The following is a 7,531-nucleotide window of genomic DNA, read 5'->3' as shown; positions in this document are numbered from 1 at the left end:
ATGCAGCATTAAAATAAGGATTTTCAATGTAAAAAGTAAGTCATCCAATGAATAGATACTAGGCATTGGTAGAAAATGCCCATGTTTAAAAGACAGATAAATAATCTGATCATATTTTGTGGAATGTAGAAAAATACACATGGCGATATTTTGTACAAAGGATCTATGGAGTACCAGTTATGGCGATACTCTAAAGGTGGTTTGTTTACATACTTTAACAAGTAAAATAATTCAATCAAAATAGTTTTACTTATAACTTTTATGACGAGACGATGAGGGGAGACAATATCTTTAAGGTTTATGCGTGATTATCAGGTTCCACTGTTAAAGGACCGTAAAAGCACGGAAGAGTCAAAGAAATATTTTACAGTGATGGTGGTTATTTGAGTGATTTATATTTTTCTGAATTTGATTTTTTTCCATGATAAGTGGCTGAAATGAGCCTAACTGACTAATGAGCACACACATCACGCTTTGACTATACAGCCAGGTTTTTTTACGCGGTTTTGATTAACGCGGCCGCGTAAATGAAAACTCCATACAAAAAAAAAAATCATCGTCTTATTTTCGCATGATTCGTCGAGAAATGGTGAGACTTTTTTTACGCGGTTTTTCGAAATTTGAACTGAGTTTTTTTTTACGCGGTACGTATTCCCCGCGTAAAAAAAAAAACCTGACTGTATTGGAAGGTTTTATTGCATTTGGACATATTTTTTTTTTTAATTTATACACTAAAACCAAGCGTTTACAAAATGCGACCTATAACCATTTAAAGATATGTTTTCTGGAATGGTATTTAAGTTAATTTTGTGATAAATAATGGATAATCCATAATTGGTACACGTTTATTGCCATAATTGGTAAAAAGGCAACGATTTTCAAAACTAATATTTTATCGGCCTAATTGATGTTTTCATATAAATTTATCTATTTATTTGTTCCGCAAGGATTCAAACTTGTATCAAAAATTTAGAAATAATCTGTTTCTTCCGTACATGCTACTGAAATCTGCTTTGAGTCTAAACTGCTGACATATTGCATCAATATTTGGGTCCCCTACCCTAATTGACTTCTTTTCTTCACAAGCTCAAGTAATAACATTTGCCTCATTTGAACCCTTTATAAGGCAGTGGCAACTATATTGCCACCTACTGTTTGTATTTTTTTTTCTGTTATATAACAATTTATTTCAAACTTGTTTTTGGTTTGCGCAAAATTGGGACTACTAACAACGCCTGGTATTTTTTTAGTACTAAACAAAGCTTTAACAACAATTTTGGATCCATTTGTAGTGTTAAAAATGGCTTAATTTGACCGCGTAAAGAAAATTAGCTCAAACTTATTGTAAAATTATAGATTTCGTAAATATTTTAAGAAATAATCAAATTATGGGTTGACATGAGCTGAACTACGCAGTTTATATTATGGGTTAATCCACTCTAAAATCTCTTTTCCGGCTTTTTGTCGAAGTCAAAAGAAGAAAAGTACCCTAAACGGGCAGTGGCAACTTTATTGCCATCTCAAAAGCTCGTTTTTGGGGTAAATGGGCAGTGGCAACTATATTGCCCCCTAGATTTTTGAGATTTGTTTCAAACAAAAATTGTTTTGTATATGTAATCATGTATACAATCATTTCTATAATAGTACGCGTAGACAACTCTTCCAGTTTTCTCGGCCTTATAAAGGGTTAAAATTGGAATAAATGTTAACCCTTATGTGGCCGACAGGGCACCCGGGTACCCAGCACCCATTTGAAAATCACGAAGTAGAAAAATATGTCGGACACATAACGGTTAAACATTGTGAGGAAAGTTCAACTATACTTGTCTTAGCATGTTATGTTAAAAAATAACATTTTATATTAACACATACCAAATACTGCAAATCAAGCATAACTTTTCAATCCGACGTAACTCGCAAATGTAAACAAATCCGGGTTTTCAGCTGCATGTATGATTCATAAAGCAAATTAAAGAATCCACATCAATGTTTGATGATTTATTGCTCAATTTGTTTAACTAAGTAAATTTTTCGAAACGACGTATCTAACTATTTTGATGTTTACAACTTTGCTGATAGATACACCGTTTTGATATATGAGAAAACCAAACGACGTATCTAGCCAAAATCCAAAGTAACAGATACACCAAACTGGCACCATACAAAAGCGACGTATCTGGCATGACGTATCTCTAACCAACCCGGCGTATGTGTATTTTTGTCAAAATTCATTGTGAAAATGGAGTAGGTTTTGTTTCTTACCTAGTGCATGCTATATCCCTGGTGATGTAAAGCACGAAAAAACTTATGAAAGTCTTTTTATATAAAAACTTTTTTAATCAAATGGTCGTCAACATTGACCATGAATTTACTCAGATCAGTGAAAAAGTTAGATACGTCGATTTGAAAAATTATGCTTGAAATGGTTTAGAATAATATATTCTTTTTACCCTTCTTACATCCAAAAGAAGGGTATAAATACCGCTCGAAAAACCGACTATCGATCCGAGGCCCGGAGGGTTGAGTCTCATATACCAATCAACTCAGCTCGACAAACTGAGCAAATGTATGCGCGCGTATGTGTGGTACAAAAAACAATCGCTTATGTTTCTCAGCCGTGCCTCTGGAGCCGACCTACTGATTTCCGTATTCTTTCCACGGATCGAATCATGGATTTGTATCTACAGTCGCAGCAGCACAACTGGCTGCTCAAATCACCTCGAAACAGATGGGTACCCTGAATCTGCTTCTGGTCTCCCCAGAAGGGAGGTCCCGGGGCCATGCGTCAACCATTTCACAGACTGGTACGACCCGGGCGATCGCTTGTCTAGTGTCCCGTTTCGGCTCATTTCCGTGACCAGAATCGATGTCGGCCTGATTGGTCGCCCGGAGAACGTGGAAATGATCGATGGCGGTAATCCGGCGCAGTTCATCAATGAACCGCCATTGAATCCTCCGTTTCCATGCAAGTCGAGTGTGGTTAATCCTGAGTGTACGTTCAGACCGGATTCTAAATTGCAAAAGCATGCCACTGGACGGCCTGGCATCATGTCCCTCAGTTCCTTTTCCTCCGGGGCATCCAACAGACAGCCGATCTTTTTCGGTTTCGTTACCTCCTGCTCCAAGGAGTTCAGTTTAACGTACAGCAGTTCCTGTGTGTCGCAACTAAGGCCAGACAAGCCAGACGATGAAATGCAGACAAGCCGCAAAGGCATAGAGCAGCGTATTCAGGAAGCAGGTCATTCGGAAGTTTATTGTGCAATCTGGCTGACCCCGCCTGTGCTGTAATCTTGAGTTATCTGTTTTTGGAAGAGATTCACGTTAGTTTTATCAAATTTAATTTTTCTCTCACATTATAAGTATACTCACCGGAGGGGGCCCAAAATAAATAAGAAAGCACCGACTCCACCACTTGGCTGTCTGGTGCCTGTCGCAAAGTAAACAGCAAAATAAAAAAAGAGCAAAAAAGCCAAAAAGTCGCAAAAAGATTTTGACAACCAGAGCGACTTTTTTTGGCTTTTTCTGGTTGGATGAAGATAAAAGCGGATAAATAGGGATGTGCAGGGATAAGTTGGACAAAAACATATTAATAAGGTTGGTTTGGCATTGTTGCAGATATTATTGAAAAAGTCGGCTTAAAAACTAGTGTCGTCCCCTCTGAGCTGGCCGTATATCAGCCGAATATTTCGCCAAAATTGGCTTTTAAGCAGATCTATTATAGGATGTAGTTCTGGTAAGCTCTGTTAACATTGCTCTTCATGTGAATATAGAACCAACTTGGTGCCAATTTTTACGGTTTAGTGGTTACTTGGGTAATTACCTATGTTTGAAGTTCTCGAAGACCTGAATGTTTGAAATAATGATGTGCTCGAAACTAATTTGCTGATTGATCGATTTCTATAGAATACATCGAGAACCCCCTCGATATTCGACGACTGTTCTGAACAGTTTCACAAACAGTCGGGATAATCCAACTTTGAACTGAATACACAATACTGTACGTACCTAATTCTAAACAAAATTTCAAATTAATCGGTTTGATACTGACTTAGTCATAGCGGCAAGTGCCCAAAATAGGCATACCTGCCCAAATGGTACAAGACCCTACCTACCGGATCTAAGCAGGGGGATGACGAAGGGCCCGAATCATCTACCCAGCATTCAACTCAACATGGCGTCCAATGTTTTTGTTTTGATTGCTTAAATCATGGAAAACGTGCGCTGGAAACATCGACACTGCTTCGCTGCTACATATAATATCGTGCAAAGTGACAAGGAAAGAGAAACAATCATTAAAAACAACAATTTCGCTTGAAATGTGTAATTTCCGAAATAAGCACTAGCAACACACGAGCCACACACCCGAAAATCAGGAGCAAGTTAGGGTAAACCGACCAGAAAGTGGGTACCAAAACGCGCCGTACCAAAAATGATGTTGGGTGTAGCGGCGATGTACCGAGTTTGACAGCCGTGTCACCCCACTGGATCTAAGCGCATCTGAAAGAGGAGTAAATTTTCCTCGAAAATTTCTTTCCAAAATGTGCTCGTTTGTTTCTCTACGATGCGGAATTTGATACGAAAAAGTGAAAAAAGTGCACTTTGCCTATGCTGCACCAAGGCACTTTTTGGAGGAGTCACGTTTTTCGTAGGGTTCTCATTCCTGCCACCAGATGCGGAGGGATCGTTACCCTGATAAAAAGTATCATAAAAATACGATAAATTTGATTGTTACAACACCATTTTTTCGAAAAATATTCACCATTAAACGTATTGTAATTTACACGGCACACTCACCATCACTTCTATTGTTTTATACCATTCGGCGAATGGTAAATGGCATTTTTACAATAAAAAATGGTGGTCGTTATGTATCTTAACCATAAAATTTTGAGAAAATTTTCATACACTTTTTCGCGAAAAACAATAGAATGTATTGTGTTTTTATGAGACATTTTTAGGGCAATTTTCAAAAGAAAACAATATATCTCAATGTTTTTTCATTGTTCTTACAATACAAATACAATTAATTGAATGGCGTCAAATGAATCGTTGTTACAATAAAATACAATAATATTTGTTGTTATTTGTAAGCAGTTTTCGCTTTTGAAAATCCTTAGAATTTATATTTCCCGCTAACATTTATATCCAGCATTTACGAGCACTAACGGCCGCCAGAATGATATGCACATTTTATGATAAGAATCAAACACTCTGATGTCCCCAAGCAACCAAAAGTTCGGATAAAATAGCATGTTTGGGCTTAATCAGCTATTCGAAGGTATATGAATAGCATTCTATTCAGCTCACTTTTTAAGTAATTAACCGAACTTCAGTTCACAAAAAGTACACTTGTGTCGCTGAAAGGAACGCTATTCAGCTTAAAAATAAACTTCGAAAAAATGAAAAAAAAAGTTTAGTCCTCAAAAGTAATTTATTATTAAGAACCATTAGTTCATGTGGAATCCAAATTGACTAATACCTTGAAATAATGTTTGATGTTTTTTACTTACTGAGATTTGAACTCGGGATCTCCTCGTTGAAAGTCGGTGCCTAACCACTACTCCATGTAAGTGTTGTAATGCACTGTGGGATTTTACTCAATGTGCTGATATCATATAGTAGAGCTCAATCAGGTTCGCGTGTGAACTTTCCCTGAACTTGGAATAGTTTTTGAAGTCGAAAGTTCGAAAGAAGTTCACGTGGAACTTCTTGTGAACTTACGCAGTTTTCAGTTTGTTGTGGTTCGCAGTGCAAAGCGATAAATTAGGGCCAGTGTATCGACTTCAAGAAAAAATTATAAGTTTTCAGCTTGGTTTTCAGTGAATACGATTGCGTCGATTACCGGTGCGCTGCAGTGACAAGTGAGACGGGTGTGAAAACATCCAGCAAAGCTGGAAAATTTTTGTGCGCAGCCGAAAAACCCCCGGCGGCATCCTGGGGGAACAGTTTTCCGCTGCGGGAGCAGCCTTTGATCCACACAATACGGATCCTTTGCGTTGATTACAAGTAAGTACGTTCAAATATTATAGTGGAACAAAGTGTACTTGTGGAATTAACACAAGCTGTGGCTGCTGGGCTCGATTTCCGAGTGATTTAATTGAATGAGAACTTCTCCCCGGCCCCGCTGTCGCCGAAGTTCAAGTGAAGTTCACTTTTGGTACGGTTAATATTTATCCGAACTTTCAGTAGTAAGTTCAAAACAAGTTCGAAACAAGTTCGGAACGGATGATTTCAAGTTGTTGGAATATGTTCAAATGAACTATATTTGAATTTTAAAGGCACGCAAAAGTTCAACATGAGTTCGGTTAATATTTGATTGAACTCTGTTTTAAAGTTCAACATAAGTTCTTTTTGAACCTTTTTTCGACTTTAATGTCGTTTTGAAGAGAAGTCAAAAGCTTGTACATGTACTTCCAAGTTCATAAACAATACAAGAGTAACTTTTTGGAGAATTAAGTTCAACGGAACCTGGAATTGAACCGAACTTGAACTTCTGAGTTCGTTCTTCAAGTGGAATCCGAACTTTTGGTTGCTTGGGTCTGTCTGGTATGTATTGCTTGGCAGCTGTTGATAAGATCTATCATCAATCTTTTCAAAAAACTGCCAAATATCACAAGTCAGACCTCAGGTCATATGATCCATATCATAAATTGTTCACAATTCATGTGGTCATTAGTATCTGTGAATGCTGGAGAAAAATGTTACCGAGAAATATGAATTCTTTGGGGTTTCAAAGGCGAAATCTGTTTACATAACAACAAATATTATTGCATGTTTATTTTAACATCGGTTCAATTGACCCCATTAAACTAATTGTATTTGTATTGTAATCAATGGTAGTTTACTATTTACCTAATTCCTTTAATTTTTTGGAAAACATTAGAAAAATCATTGTTCATCTTTTTCTTGTCGTAACATCCTCACTTGGCTAAACCTGCTTTTCAGCTAGTTTTCTATAAGTACTTCCTCAGTTATTCATTGAGAGCTTCCTCTGCCAACACGGCTTGACGTCTGTCAGTCGTTGAAGTTTTAGCGAAAAACATTCGATAACCGAAACATCTACTGTACTCAAATTTAAAACGAAAACTATAAAAAAATATGTCAAGTGATTTTGTATTTGATTATACAAACATGATCCAAGCAACAATAATATTTATTGTTATTTATTTGTTACGAATTGTTTTTAAGTGTAATTGAGAAATAAATTCTTTTTAATAAAAAGTCCATGAGAACTTTGCAGGTACTTTTGCAACTGTTTAAAAACAACTTAAATTAATTTTTACTGATAGTAACTTTAAATTATTATAGAACATTTGAAAAACAATCGTATCAATTAGTCACTAATAAAGCTAATGTTCACTTATTGTACGAACTATATGGGCTTGATTTCTATTGTAAAAAGTAACAATATATCTACTATGTGTTTTATTGTGGACAATAAAACCAGTCATACGTTAATAATATTTACCATGTAATGAATGGTAATTTTTTATCCGGGTAGCTTCCGTTGGATTCACCCACATATGTGGCA

The sequence above is a fragment of the Aedes albopictus genome, chromosome 1 (assembly GCF_035046485.1).
Source record: "Aedes albopictus strain Foshan chromosome 1, AalbF5, whole genome shotgun sequence".
NCBI lineage: Eukaryota > Metazoa > Arthropoda > Insecta > Diptera > Culicidae > Aedes > Aedes albopictus.
This window is presented reverse-complemented; position numbering follows the sequence as displayed.